The sequence below is a fragment of the Miscanthus floridulus genome, chromosome 13 (genome assembly GCF_019320115.1).
Source record: "Miscanthus floridulus cultivar M001 chromosome 13, ASM1932011v1, whole genome shotgun sequence".
Taxonomy (NCBI): domain Eukaryota; kingdom Viridiplantae; phylum Streptophyta; class Magnoliopsida; order Poales; family Poaceae; genus Miscanthus; species Miscanthus floridulus.
Genome location: NC_089592.1, coordinates 49387259 through 49403932, shown reverse-complemented (window position 1 = coordinate 49403932; position 16674 = coordinate 49387259).

Sequence of the window (16674 nt, the reverse complement as noted above, 5' to 3'; positions counted from 1 at the left end):
CAGACGCTGGACCTAAGATGCACCAGACGCTGGTTTCTGCGTCTGGTCAAACTAACATGGTGACACAGTGACTAGGGTTTAGCACTGGACGTTGGTATGTGTCCGGTCAAGGTGGACCGGACGCGTCCGATTGAAGAAAGCTGATCTTGCAAACTAGTTGATACAAGCTCTTTAGTGTAATTAGTATTGAGAGCTTGCTTTATTATTGTCATTCATCTAGTTGAGCTCTTTAGAGTAGCAAGTTTGTATGCCTAAGTAATCATTGCAACTAGAATTGTTGGATAGGTGGCTTGCAACCCTTGTAGAGCTAGAGCAAGTTTGCATTATGCTATTTGTCATACTAATCAAATTGCTCTAGTTGATTTATAGATTTTTAAATAGGCTATTCACCCCCCTCTAGCCATATTAGAACCTTTCAAGTGGTATCGGAGCCGTGGTCACCATTTGATTAAAGGCTTAACAACCTCGGTGTCAAATTATGGCTCAAGTTGTGTTCAACCATGTGGGGGGCAAACCACCGTTCTTTGATGGCACATGCTATGGTTATTGGAAGAGAAAGATGAGAATGTATCTTGGTTCAATCAATGATCAAGTATGGGAAGTGACCGAGAATGACTATGCTATCATTGATCCTGATGATCCAACCAATCAAGATAAGATCAACAAGCAATGCAATACAATGGCTCTCAACACCATATGCAATGCCATTGATTCCAAGGTGTTTGAGCAAATCAAGGATTGTGATAGAGCAAATGAGGTGTGGAAGAGATTGGAGGAAACATATGAGGGCACACTGGTGGTGAAGAGTGCCAAGTTGTATATCCTCAAGGACAAATTGACAAGCTTCAAGATAAAGGAAGATGAGAGCATTCCGGAGATGTTCCATCAATTGCAAGTCATTGTCAACGACTTGAAGGTATTGGGAGAGAAGATCAAGGATGATGATGTCTCCCATCGATTCTTGATGTGCTTACCTCCAAGATTTGAGATGTTAAGATTGCTCATCATAAGAGGAGGATTGAAGGACATTACCCCCAACCAAGTACTAGGTGATGTCATGACACAAGAGACATACCATGTGGAAAGGGAGGGGGATGACAAGGAGGACAAGAAGGAAGAAGAAGACAAGAAGAAGAAAAGCATAGCATTCAAGGCTAGCTCATCATCATCAAAGAACAAGGGCAAGTCCAAGAAAGAATCAAGTGATGATGATGATCTTAATGATATTGATGATGAAGCTATGGCTCTCTTTGTGCGCAAGATGAGAAAATTCATGAAGAAGAAGGGCTATGGTGCAAGAAAGAGAAGAGATCACACCAAGAAGAAGGAGTATGTGAGAAGATGCTACAATTGCAAGAGCCCTGATCATGTAGTAGCAAATTGTCCATATAATAGTGACAATGATGAGGATGAGAAGAAGAAGATCAAGGAGGATAAGAAAGAAAAGAAGGAGAAGAAGGAGAAGAGAATGACCTTCCAAAAAAAGAAGAAGGGTGGAGGTTATGTGGTCACATGGGATAGTGATGGCTCTTCGAATAGTGATAGCTCTAGTGATGATGACAAGAAATCTATCAAGAGAGCACTAGCAAGCATCACCATCAACAACAAGCCCTCCATCTTCGACACTCCATCGACATGCCTCATGGCAAAACCTACCAAGGTAAAATATGATGTGAGTGATGATGATGAATGTGAAAGTGATGCTTGTAGGAGTGATGATGATGATGAGGAGTACTCCAAGAAGGAGCTCATGGATATTGTCGATGCGGGACCCACAGGATACCCCGTAGGGTAGAAAAAAGATCTAGTCCAACTAGGATTCTTCCCATATAATCGTAGTAGTAGAACTATTAGGTAATCCTACTAGGAAATCTCATTATAAACTAACTAGGACTCTGGCCTCCTGACTATATAAAGGAGGGCAGGGCTCCTGAGAGGGAGAGAACAATTGTACAACACAACACAACACATTACAATCAATCCAACGCAAAGGCTAACGCCGACTGGACGTAAGGTTATTACTCAATCTACGATCGAGGGCCTAAACTAGGATAAATCGACTGTCTCTTGCGTTAACCATCGAGTTCAGCATACGCCGAAGCCCAAACATACTGCCCCGGGTACCCCCGTGGCAGGCTATCAATGGTGAAACATCGACAGCTGGCGCGCCAGGTAGGGGTTTTCGGCGACTTTGCTTCCGAGAGCTCGATGGACCTCGACAACATGATTTTCCCGACGGGATCAACTTTCATCTTCGGCTCATGGATCTGCGAGGCAGACAACAACGGCAAGCTTCAAAGCCATCTCCTCGAAGATTTAGATCATCTAAAAGAAATTCCTATTCCAACGACTACAACGGATCAGCTCACTAGAAGATTCGCGCAGCTCATAGAATCCGAATCAAATCGGATTTCATGACCACTCGTATCCGATTCGAATTCAAGCCCCAAAGCGAAGTTTCATCAGAGTATTTTCTAGAAACCGAGTTCTTTTTTGGCAAGATTCCGGAACACAACCCAAAACAACTCGGATTACCCCTAGATTTCTCTCAAGAAGTCTAGTTCTTCTCCATTTGGGCTCGACAACATGGCAAGATCCTATCAAGGACAGGTCGAAAGATTTTTCAATCCAAGATTCGGGATACCACTGACAGGAGCTTAGGAGGGCCTCGTGCTAACGATAACATCGTGGGACTGTATCATCCACTGGCCAGATTCCGTTCCTGAAGGTAGCGGAACCCAACTAGTCGGCACGACAACAACAGCTATTTTACCTTACCAAGAAGGAGACTCGATCTATGACACCGAGGCATCCACTAAAGTTATCAGCGACTCCGACAGTATGAAAACTAACACCAATAACAGAACGACTCATGCGCGAGAAGTGTTCATGGTTCGACGACCGCGATCACCATTAAATCCCCCGGAAGCACCCGATGTTAGATCATCAGATGAATCAGAATCCAACATATCACCCTTTGCCTAGGGCTACGACGGAGAAACAGATAGTCAGAAACAAGCTAGAGAAAGAAAAAACAAGTTGAAGCAAGGGCGCCAACACCGTGCTAGGCAGCGCAGGGAAGCTTGGACCAGATACGAGTCAGAATTGGATGAGTACAATAGAAGAAAATCACAACGAGAAGTCGAAGGGAGACGCACGGTGAATACGCCTTACGATAAGATTCAAGAAGCATTAGAAGAACTCGGAGCAACTTCGCATCCTGGTGAGAAGTATGAACAGCTCTAGGACTTGCTCCGATCGACAATCCCGAGAACACATGAAGAGAAAGCTCGATCAAGACTACCCGCCAGATCAACAACCCACCGGCAAGAAGATCAAAATCAAAGGAAATCCGCCTTCGAAAGACTTGGGATGGGTGGAAGCCATGACGGAGGAAGTAGGAAGGAACATAATCAAGGCCACCGATTTGAACAACCAAGGAAGACTAGGAGCAGGGTTCCTACCCAGACAACCTTGCAAAATTGTTCCCATCAGAACGACAGTTGGCCAGAGGAAGGCGCCGAATCTGAATTCAAAGAAACCAAGGCTCACGACAGGTTCCCCTGTTTCGCGAACAGGCTCGCATTGGTGCGATTACCTCACAAATTCAAACCATCTAATCACTCCAAGTATGATGGCAAGACCGAACCAAAGCAATGGCTCAGAATATATTCACAATCGATTGAACTAGCCGGAGGAGACGACGATATCAAAGCCCTTTTCTTCCCCATGGCACTAGAGGCCATGCCCCTCCAATGGTTCGATAAACTAAATCCAAGATCTATCAGAAATTGGGAGGATTTGCAGAGAGCTTTTTGTGAGAATTTCGCAGGAATCATTACACACCCAATCACTCATGTAGAACTAAAAGGACTCAAGCAAAAGGGAGGTGAAAGTCTCAGAAACTATTATCGGTGATTCGGCGAACTACGAGCTCAAGTGCATGACATAACCGAACAAGAAGTAATTGAAGCTTTTTCTCACGGAATCATGGCCAGATGGCAATTTCAAGACTTCTATAAAGAAAATCCGAGAAACAATGAAGAATTCAGACGTACGGTAGAAAAGATGATTACTGCAGAAGAAAAAACACGAGAGAGGTTCCCGGACAGAAGCAACCAAGACAACCCGGACAGGTAAAATCAATGAAATAGTAGACATCAAGAAAGAAAACGTAGACCAGACAATACTGTGGCAATGGCTGACAAATTAAAGAAATTTCCCAAACCAAGAAGATATGATGACATTGAGAACATACGTTGCCCATTGCACCCTGGTGGGAGGCACACTATCGGAAATTGCTACACTTTCAATGATCGATACACAAGAAAAGATAGTAAGGAAAACACTAAAGAGGACAATCAGAAGAGAGAAGAAGACAACCACGAGGACAAAGGATTCCAAAAACCTAGGGGAACGATAGCAGTGATTTTCTCAGGGGCTCCGGATTGCAGGAGCAAACATCAAGAAAAACTAGCACTGCGGACCATTATGACAGCAGAACTGGCTACACCAAGATACCTCAATTGGTCACAGTATCCTATCCAATTTACCAGAGAAGACCAATGGACTAGCATGGGAAACGCAGGCCATTATCCATTGGTTCTGGATCCGACTATTGCTGGTATGACCGTCACCAAAGTACTAATCGATGGAGGAGCTGGGCTTAACATCATCTTTTCAGAAACCCTAAGGAAAATGGGGCTACAACTCATCGGGATGATTACGCCAACAAGCACGCCTTTTTACGGAATAGTACCCGGCAAAGCAGCCATGCCACTCGGACAAATTACTTTACCTGTTACCTTTGGAGCTCCTTCAAACTACCGAACAGAGTTTATCAAATTTGAAGTCGCCGATTTTGATTCATCATATCACGCAATCCTCGGACGTCCAGCACTAGCCAAATTCATGGCAATACCACATTACCCATACTTACTACTTAAGATGCCAGGACCCAATGGTATCCTTTCCCTTCGAAGCAATTTAAAGCGCGCTTTTGACTGTGACGTTCAGGCGATCCAGATCGCAGCTAAAGCGCAAGCCGACAATGGAAGAAAAGAAATAGCCACAATCGCTGCAGAAACAATCCAAGAAGAATAAGAAATACCGGCTAAAAAGCCCAGCATCATCGCACCGCCAAAAGAAGTCGACGTCAAGCAAATCGACTTAGGCACAGGCGACACCTCCAAGACAGCAACTATCAGTGCTCACCTCTCGGCAAAATAGGAACTCGCGCTCACCAACTTTCTTCGGGACAACAAAGATATCTTCGCTTGGAAGCCAGCCGACATGCCAGGAGTCCCAAGGGAGTTGGCTGAGCACAGAATCGATGTTAACAAAAGCTCCAAACCTGTAAAACAATGGCTACGATGATTCTCACCCGACAAGAAGGCAGCAATTAAAAAGAAAATAACAAAACTAATGGCAGCCGGATTCATCAAGGAGATCCTACATCCAGATTGGCTAGCAAACCCGGTCCTTGTACAGAAGAAAAACACGGACGAGTGGCGTATGTGCGTCGATTACACAGATCTCAACAAACATTGCCCAAAAGATCCGTTCGGGCTACCACGCATTGACCAGATAGTTGACTCGACAGCAGGATCTGCGTTATTATCTTTTCTCGATTGCTATTCTGGATATCACCAGATCGCACTAAAAGAAGAAGACCAGAGCAAGACATCTTTCATCACCCCGTTTGGTGCCTACTGCTACAAGACCATGTCATTTGGACTAAAGAATGCTGGCGCCACGTACCAAAGAGCTATCCAGACTTGCCTCGGGAATCAATTCGGTGAAAATGTGGAGGCATACGTGGACGATGTGGTGGTAAAAACAAAGAACCCAGACACTCTAATTGAAGATTTAAAGCAAACCTTCAAAAACTTGAAGAAATGGAGATGGAAATTGAACCCAAATAAATGTGTATTTGGAGTTCCCTCAGGACAACTACTCGGATTTTTGGTCAGTCAGCGCGGAATCGAAGCCAGCACCAAGCAAATTCGAGCTATAACAGAAATGGGCCCACCTAGAAGTGTCAAAGATGTTCAGAAACTAACAGGATGCATGGCGGCCCTCAACCGTTTCATATCAAGACTCGGCGAAAAAGGGTTACCTTTCTTTAAACTACTAAAGAAAACAGACAAGTTCGAGTGGACAATGGAGGCCGATGAAGCTTTCAAAAAACTTAAAGAATACCTCACTTCATCACCTATCCTGACACCTCCAAAAAAAGATGAAGATATGATGCTATATATCGCGGCAACTCCTACCATAATCAGCACAGCAATAGTCATAGAAAGAGAAGAACAAGGGCACGTGTATAAAGTGCAGCATCCAGTATACTACATCAGCGAAGTACTGTCAGAATCCAAAACCCGGTACCCGCATGTACAAAAACTACTCTACGCCCTACTCATTACCTCACGGAAACTTTGCCACTATTTCGAAAGCCACAAGATTACCGTAGTGACAGATTTTCCACTCGGAGACATCCTACACAATAAAGACGCCACAGGGCGCATATCCAAATGGGCAGTTGAAATTGGAGCTCTTGACATCAATTTCACCCCACGGAAAGCAATCAAATCTCAAGCCCTCGCCGATTTTGTGGCCGAATGGACAGAGATTCAATAGCCCTTATCAGATACAATCCTCGACCACTAGAAGATGTACTTTGATGGATCACTCAAACTAGGTGGGGCCGGTGTAGGCGTCCTCCTCATTTCTCCAGAAGGAAAACAACTCAAGTACGTCCTTCAGATATTATGGCAAGCTACAAATAACGAAGCAGAATATGAAGCCCTCATCCACGGGCTATGAGTCGCGATTACCCTCGGAATAAAAAGACTACTCGTATACGGTGATTCAGTAGTGGTCATCAACCAAGTCAACAAAGATTGGGACTGCACCAAAGAAAACATGGGTGCTTATTGTGCTGAAATACGGAAACTTGAAAAACACTTCCAAGGATTAGAAATTTTACACGTCCTACGCGATTCCAACATTGCAGCAGATGTCCTTGCCAAGCTCGGATCAGACAGAGCAAAGGTTCCACCCGGCGTATTCATAGAAGAGCTATCAGTTCCCTCTATCAAACAACCCGGTGAAACAACACATGAAATTCAGGCTAAAGGCGTTCAGATCTTAATAATCAACACTTCATGGACCCAAGTTTTCATTGACTATATCAAAGAAAACAAATTACCAGCAGATAAGGTACAATCCACCCAAGTTGCTCGCAGAAGCAGAAACTACGTTCTAGTAGGAGATAAACTTTATAGAAGAGCAGCATCATCAGGAGTACTCCTAAAATGTGTCTCATTTGAAGAAGGTAAAGAGATCCTAGACGAAATACACTCAGGTTGCTGCAGAAATCATGCCGCTTCAAGAACACTAGTTGGCAAAGCATTTCGCACCGGATTCTACTGGCCAACCGCTTTGAAAGACGCAGAAGAGCTTGTCAGAAAATGCAAAAGTTGCCAAATGTTTGCAAGACAAGCCCATGTACCAGCTCACAATCTTATTTGCATCCCACCCGCTTGGCCTTTTTCCTACTGGGGGCTAGATCAAGTAGGACCCCTGAAAAAAGCAAAAGGCGGCTTCGAGTACATCTTTATAGCAATCGACAAGTTCACCAAGTGGATCGAATACAAACCACTCGCGAAATACAGCGCAACCAAAGCAGTCGAGTTCATCCAAGACATTACGCACCGCTTCGGCATGCCCAATCGAATCATCATAGATCTAGGCTCCCCCTTCACAGCTACAGAATTCAAGAGCTGGGCACAAGACTGTGGTTTCAGTATAGACTATGCGTCTGTTGCACATCCAGAGGCCAACGGACAAGTAGAAATGGCTAATGGACTCATACTAGCTGGATTAAAGCCAAGATTATACGAAGAACTAGTGGACTATGGGTCCAAATGGGTTGAAGAATTACCGAAAGTAGTATGGGGACTACAAACTCAAATAAGCAGAGCAACAGGCTACTCACCTTTCTTCCTAGTTTATGGGTCAGAGGCCGTACTACCTGCCGACTTGATCTGGACATCCCTAGAGATAGAGCAATACGATGAAGGAGAAGCGGAACACACAAGAAGATTAGAACTCGACAGCTCAGAAGAAATCAGAATAAACGCTACCCTCCAATCAGCCAGATACCTACAAGGTTTAAGACGGCATTACAACAAGAGCACCCAACCTCGATCACTACAAGTCGGAGACTTAGTACTAAGAAGGATACAAAAGACTGATGGATGACATAAGCTACTCAGTCCATGGGAAGGCCCGTTCATCATCACAAAAGTCACCGGACCAAGCACATACAAGTTAATGACCGAAGATGGAAAAGAAGTCAGCAATACATGGCACATCAGCCAGCTAAGAAGATTCTACGTGTAAAAACAACTCAAGAAGAAACAGATATGCAAGCCACAAGGGACCTACTTTCACAAACAACGAAAGACAATACTCTTCAACAACATATGTATTAGTTTATACTCATGATCAATAAAAGATGATATTCATCCACAGCATGTCTTGTCATGACTTCCAACGAATTGTTTTTACGAAACAAAAAGCAAAATGGCTGAAAACATGCCTGAGCATTCCGGCCGAGAGCAAAATAGCTGAAAAAACGCTTGAGCCCGCCGATGAGGGTAGCTAAAAGCTAACACCCGAAACAAAAAGCAAAATGGCTGAAAACATGCCTGAGCATTCCGGCCGAGAGCAAAATAGCTGAAAAAACGCTTGAGCCCGCCGATGAGGGTAGCTAAAAGCTAACACCCGAAACAAAAAGCAAAATGGCTGAAAACATGCCTGAGCATTCCGGCCGAGAGCAAAATAGCTGAAAAAACGCTTGAGCCCGCCGATGAGGGTAGCTAAAAGCTAACACCCGAAACAAAAAGCAAAATGGCTGAAAACATGCCTGAGCATTCTGGCCGAGAGCAAAATAGCTGAAAAAACGCTTGAGCCCGCCGATGAGGGTAGCTAAAAGCTAACAAAAAGCAAATTGGCTGAGTCGACCGAAATTTCAACTTCAAAAGACCCTCCAGCACTTCGTTCCGAAAAGCAAGAGGCTCAGGGGCTACATCCAGATAGGAACATTTTTTCCTCAGGAAAGCACAAGCGCCACTTAAGAAAGCACTCGGATGCCGAGTCATAGCACGGACAAAGCACTCGACGGATCACAAAGGAAAGAAGAAAAGAAAAGTACTCGACAAATCGAGGGGCCTCGTCAGAATAACACACAGAGTTGTCTTACGGAGCAGAGACAGGAACAAGACAAGGTACTCAGCAAGTCAAGTAACTTCAACCGCACCCAGGCAAAGAATACATCGACAAAGATAAAGAATCTTCATTTAAAAAGAAGTGTAATATTACAAGAGGACGCTCAGCCGAGTCAGGCGTTGTCATCAGAAAGGGAAATATCAATATTTAGACTATCTACAACCCTACTGGCTAGATCTTCAACCTCGGGCTCCATCCTTTCAACGGCGTCAAGATATTCTTGGCTTTCAGCTTCTTCTGCTATCTTGGAGAGAGGCGCTTCTGGAGCAAGGACCCGGACCTGGGCCAGCACATTCTTGGTACATACTTGGGCACACCTCTTCGTGAACTCTTGGAAACGAGTCGGAATCCGAGGAATGAACTGCGCCCAAGATTGCCCGTCATCCGCTGGAGTCCGAAGGACATCGGCCACCGAACGAAAAGATTTCCACAAGGCATTCCAATTCTCGGTAGCCGTCGCCAGCTTCTCGGACAAGCCTTCAATGGTTTTTTGGGCCTGCACAAGATCTCTGTTAGCTCCACGCCTAATCAGCCTAGCAAGGGCGAGTTCTTCCTCAGCATGAGTATTTACCTCCTCAGCTCTATTATGACCAGAACGGACAAGGGCCTTCATTTCATCAATACTCTCCGAGAGCTTCTGCTTCTCAACTCGGAGAGCTAGACAGAACACCAAAGAACAAGTCAGCGGAAAAAGAAGTCAAAATACAAGAAGAAACAGGCAGAACCCACGGCACCTTTGCATTCATTCTTCGCAGACTCCACCGCAGCATCTCTCTGTTTCTCCGTCTCCACTACCCGGGCGCGAAGGGCTTTCTCCTCCTTTTGGTGCAATTGACGCTCTGTCTCCAACTCAACCCGGAGAAGGTCAAGATCGGCTTTTAGAGCGTCCACCTCCGAAGACAACTTCCTCTCATTTTCAGATGAGAAAAAGAAGCCAGAATGATCATGAGAAAAAGACTGGGCAAAAAGAAGCAAAGAGAAACAAAGCGTAAGGATAGAAGAAAAAACAAGCATGCAAAAGAGGAACGACAGTAAAACCTACCTGGAGCTTTTCACCAAAAGAAGTCATGAGGGTCGACAAGCTCCCCCAGGCTGCAGTAAGCTCCGATAACCGATGAGTGGCATCGAACTGTTGCACCATGTCACCGGAAAAGGAGGGGCCACCGGAGACAAGAGAAGGGGAAGGAGAGGCCGGCTGGGGCGAAGGAGGAACGACCAAAGCGACCTCTAGGGAAGCCGGAGCCAAACCCTCAGAAGAACCCAGTGCGATCGCCACAGTTACCTCCGGAGCGACCAAGTCAACTCCGCCAGGTAGTTCTGAAGCCCCCGCGGCGACTTCATCAACACAATGTTGTGAGTCCCGAGGCTCGAAACTCGTTGGCGCGGCGGGAGGCAGAGAAGAAGTCAATGAAGAAATTAGAGAAGATGAAACACTAAAAAGTGATAAAAGGAAACACCAATAAGAACCAGAAGAAGGAAGATAAAAGCCAAAGAGATAAAGCTAGAATTTACTCACCCGACTACTTTTTTCTTCGCAAAACCAAGAGAAGGCCTCGCAAGGGGAACCACGACGGCGAAGATGTCCCCGCAACTTGGCGATGAGAGCGGGACAGCAGACAACGGAGCCGCGGAAGAAGCCAGGGCTGGAGCCGTGGAAGAAGCCGGGGCTGAAGAAGAAGCTAGGGCTGGGGCCGTAGAAGAACTCCGCACCGGAGGAGCGGAACAGCTCGGGACAGAGGCAACCAAAGAACTCGACACCGGAGCTTCAGAAGAAGTCGGCGCGGGAGCCTCGGAAGAACTCACACTCGACCTCCGATTACTTCAAAAAGTCCAAGACTAAAATTCAAAACAAAGAGGAGAAATTCAATGCAACAAGAATATGAAAAACAACTCACCGCCGCATGACGAGGGGGACTTCATCATCCTCTTCTTCTTCAGCCAACGAAACCAGAGCACCCGCTGAAAAGGAGATGAAAAGTACTCGGTTCAAGAGAGAAACATGAAAATAAAAGAACAAAAGAGTATTAAATGTGCTCACCTAAGAGCATGCTAGCAACAACTGGAGTACCTGAAGGAGTACTTGGTTTGCGAGGCTTCTTGGAGACAGGCAAGCCAGATGAAGACCCGTCCATTCGCCCCCTCTTCGGGACACTGCGAGGACCGCGAGGGACTAGACGAGGAACATACTCTTCATATACATCAACAAATCTAAAAGAAACCTTAGGAAGGGCTGTAAAGGTTTCAGACTTACTAATTGTAGAAGTACCAGCTAGACGATCCCTAGTCTCCGCCACGGCAGGGAGAACACCAAGGGGGATCGGATCGACAAAATTCCGCCCAAGCTCCTGCGAAAAAAGATAAAACACCAAGACAAAGAAAAGCTAAGAAAGAACGGATGCAGCAAGAGTACATAAAGAACTCAAATAAAAAGATAGACAACTCACAGCTGGGGGCAGGTTGATGGCCGAGAACTCAGAGACGGCAGGAGGAATGACGCTCACTCCTTTCAGCATCTTCTGGAGGCGCTCGAGTACCTCCTCACCGGTCAGCTCAAGAGCTGGGACCATGCGTGAAGGATCCTCGGCCCCAGAATACTCAAAGCCGAGATGTTCCCGCTCTTTCAAGGGCTGAACCCGGCGACGAAGAAAGCTTGAGACAATACCAAAGCCGGTCAATCCCTGCTGTTTCAACATGCTAATCCTATCAAGGAGTGGCTGGATCGCTTAAATCTCAGCAGGGGACTCAAGCTTCTTGTCCCACCAGTCATTCGCCATAGGACCGGATCCGGAGTGAACAACAAGAGAAGGGATCAAATTGGCAGTGTAAAACCACTCGGCACGCCAATCTTTGACAGAATCAACCAGGTCATAGTCAAAAAACTTAATTTTGAGACCCTAGCAAAACTGAATCCCGCAACCACCGAGGGCACTGGTTTCTTCACGGCGGGGTTGGGGTTTCAGGCGAAAGAAAAAGCGAAAAAGAGATAGAGAAGGAGGGATCCCAAGGAAGGCTTCACAAAGGTGAACAAAAATAGAAAGATGGAGAACGGCATTGGGGGTTAGATGGTTCAGACTAACCCCGAAATAACCAAGAAACTGATGAAGGAAGGCGGAAGCAGGAAGACAGAGTCCAGCACGGACAAAGGAAACAAAAAGGACAATCTCACCAGGACCCGGAGCCGGAACCCGATGCTCGCCCGGAACTCTCCATTCAGCGATGACTTTGCTTTGGATCAAGCCATCACTAACGAGCTCGCGCAGCTGGTCTTCACTTGTTGTTGGAGCCGGCCAAACTTTTTGAGCTACCCTCATGGCCATAAACTCCTGGTTTTCAATCAAAGACAGGGATGACTCCTCGTCCACGAAGGTCGCCTGAGACTTGCTTGCGGTTTTCTTCTTTCCCATGAACTGGCGGAAGCAAAAAAGGCGCTAAAGGAGATGAAGCTAGAATGATGGTGCTCGGGTGATGGCGACAATGACGGCGGCGAATTTTTGAGAACTAGGGTTTAAAGGCAAGAGCTGGGCGACAAAGGAAAGGAAGATAAAAGGTCTTTAAATAGATTTCTCAGTAATACAAATGGCCCACAAGGCCTGTTAAAGCACAGTGTGGGAACGCAACGGTCCATTTACCGACGCAGCTAAAACGACGGAGGGCACGAATCCTCACAACGGTAAAAACCAACGGGCAGATTTTAGACTTATTCGTCCAACGCCACGGCAGGATTATCAGATCGATACAAGAATGACCCGTCAAACCAAGAAGAAAGAAAGAAGAAAGAAAGGGCTACCTCACGAGGAACAAAAGAACCCGATTATGTAAGAAAGAACTCGGTAGTCTCATGAACGACAGGGATCACAACAGAAAAGTCAAAGACAACTCAGAAGACAAGATTCGTTACATTACAAGCAATTTCAAAAATAGAAGATTACAAATCTTACAAGACCCAACGAACTCAGCACCATGAAAAGCAAAGTAGCAAAGAGGAACACGGACACGACTAGGCTCTGGAACGACTACGTGTCCCAAATTGCTACTCGGAAGGACAAACCGCCATCAGATACACTTTTTTCTTCATAGGACGAACGCAGTGCATCCAAGGCGGAAATCGATAGCATGGCAGGGCAACATGGAGCATAGAAGACCGACAGGCATCTGTCTACCCAAGACCGATGTGATGCTGGATATGGTGTTGATCTGCACCGGACGGTCTCAAGACAGGCGACGAGGATCAACCCAGAACTGCCGGATGAAGGAACGAAGCCCACATCACAAGACTTTCTCCAACTACCACCACGTACATCCTGGCACAATGCTATCACGGGATCAGCCTACCTCTAATCCCTATCACAAGACTTCCTCCATCTATGATAAGACACACAGAAAGTACAAAACATGCCCGGGGGCTGCTCTACTTCACAAACTACCATGTTCATGACCACCAAGGTTTCAACAGAATATCCAATGAATGAAAACAAGCACTCAGGGACAGTATTTATAGACCAAAGGATCGGCGCACATGGACTAGGAGTACCAACGAAATAGGCCTAACAAAGTACATAGTGAAAAGACAGGACACAATAATGGACGACTCAGGCGAGAAGAAGCGGTACTCGAAGACGGGCATATTCGGAAGAATATACCAACACAGTACAACCCGTGAACAAAAGGCATTTACACTCAACCACCACCATACAACTACATCTGACAACAGCAAAACTATCAAAGAATACGCCAAAACCACGCATCCGAGTTCTTCCTGAACAAAACAACACGGATATATGCTCGGGGGCTTGGACGGCATCATAGCTTAAACAACACTGAGCTAGGGAGCTCGGCCTTAATTTTCACCTATTCCTGGAGGCTCGGAACCAAAGACAAAAGACCAAGGATACAAGAAACTCAAGACTACAACGACGACACATCAAGACTCTTCATCCGACTTCTTTTCTAAAAAGAAGAACTCGGAGAAAGCACGGGGCCTACACTCAGTGAGTGCACTTTTTTGACATAAGCTCGGAGGCTGCTTACCGCAAAACTACTCGGATGATGACGTAATCCAAGTCTCGGGGACTACTTTAGAATACAAAATTTTCAAACAACATAAAGGATCAAGACCCTCCAACTTTTTGTTCCAAATAGCAAGAGGCTCGGGGGCTACACTCAGTGAGTGCACTTTTTCTTTGAAAAAGCGCACGTCACCAATAGGCTTCCTCAACGCAGACCACTTCAAGACATTACGGCAAAAAGAACCCAGAACAAGCCATGTTCGAGCGAGTTCTTTTTGATAAAATTTCAACGAACAATCAGGGCAACTTCAAGACAAGATCCTCCAGCTCCTTGTTCCAAATAGCAAGAGGCTCGGGGGCTACAACCAGATGGATGCACTTTTTCTTCAAAAGCACTCACCACCCAAAGATCCCAAGAAGCGCTACAAGGTCTCACTTCAGAAAACGCTCGGATGATATTTTGTTCCTACTCAACAAGACCAGAAGGAGCAGAGCGAGATTTTCAGAGCTCAACCATGAAGTGCTCAGGGGCTTGTCGATGCGGGACCCACAGGATACCCCGCAGGGTAGAAAAAAGATCTAGTCCAACTAGGATTCTTCCCATATAATCGTAGTAGTAGAACTATTAGGTAATCCTACTAGGAAATCTCATTATAAACCGACTAAGACTCTGGCCTCCTGACTATATAAAGGAGGGCAGGGCTCCTGAGAGGGAGAGAATAATTGTACAACACAACACAACACATTACAATCAATCCAACGCAAAGGCTAACGCCGACTGGACGTAAGGTTATTACTCGATCTACGATCGAGGGCCTGAACCAGGATAAATCGACTGTCTCTTGCGTTAACCATCGAGTTTAGCATACGCCGAAGCCCGAACATACTGCCCCGAGTACCCCCGTGGCAGGCTATCGGTGGTGAAACATCGACAGATATGTGTGAGCAAGTACATACTTGCTTTGAGATGAAGAGAAAGGAGTGCAAGGAATTGAACAAGAAAGTCAAATTTCTTGAGCAATCCCTTGATGAGCTCAATGCCACTCATGAGAGGCTAGTGGAAGCCCATGAGAAGCTTGGCAAAGCTCACTCTAAGCTTGAAAAGGCTCACTCCTCTCTCATTGAGCAAGTCAAAGTGGAGGAAGCCAAGAAGGAGCAAGTGATCATAACATGTGATGTGGGACTAACATGTGATCTTATTGATGAATCTTTTCATGAACCCATTATTGTTGCTCCTACTAACACTTCTTGTAGCATTACTACTTCCACTTCACCCTTAAGTGATGGTCTCACTTGTGATGCCTCACTTATGGTGGAAAATAAAACCCTCAAGAAGGAGGTAAATGAGCTCACTCATGCCTTAGGCAATGCCTATGGTGGAGAAGCCCACTTGCTAAAGTGCTTGGGTAGCCAAAAGTTTTCTCTCAACAAAGAGGGATTAGGCTATACCCCCAAGAAAGGCAAGGCGGCCTTTGTCACTCCCAAAGCTAGCTTTGTGAAGGGCAATGGTTGGTTTTGCAATAGATGTAAGCAAGTTGGGCATATAGAGCAAAATTGCAAGACTAACAAGAACAAGCTACCTAATGTATCCTCAAATAAATTTGATTCTTGTTACATGCTTTATAAGGGTGCCAATGGTGTGAAGGCTAAGTTCATTGGTACACCAATTGTGGGCCCAAAGAAGAAGGCCATTTGGGTACCAAAGACCATGGTGACTAACCTACAAGGACCCAAAAAAGTTTGGGTACCTAAAAAGAATTGATCTTCTTTTGTAGATAAATTATAAAGCCAGAGGAAGGCATTGGGTGATTGATAGTGGGTGCACACAACACATGACTGGTGATCCAAGAATGTTCAATTCAATCAATGAAAGCAAGAGCAATGGGATTGATAGTATAACATTTGGTGACAATGGCAAAGGCAAGGTCAAAGGGCTTGGTAAGATTGCAATATCCAATGATTTGAGCATTTCCAATGTGCTACTAGTAGAGAGCTTGAACTTCAACCTATTATCGGTAGCTCAATTGTGTGATCTTAGTTTCAAGTGCATATTTGGTGTGGATGATGTAGAGATCATAAGTGTAGATGGCTCTAACTTGATATTCAAGGGATTTAGATATGAGAATCTATACTTAGTTGATTTCAATGCTAGAGAAGCTCAATTGTCAACATGTTTGATCACTAAGTCTAGCATGAGTTGGTTATAGCATAGAAGGCTTGGTCATGTTGGAATGAAACAATTGAACAAGCTAATCAAGCATGACTTAGTTAGAGGCTTGAAAGATATCACTTTTGAGAAAGATAAGCAATGTAGTGCATGTCAAGCCGGAAAGCAAGTTGGTAACACACATCCTAAGAAGAGTATGATGAGCAC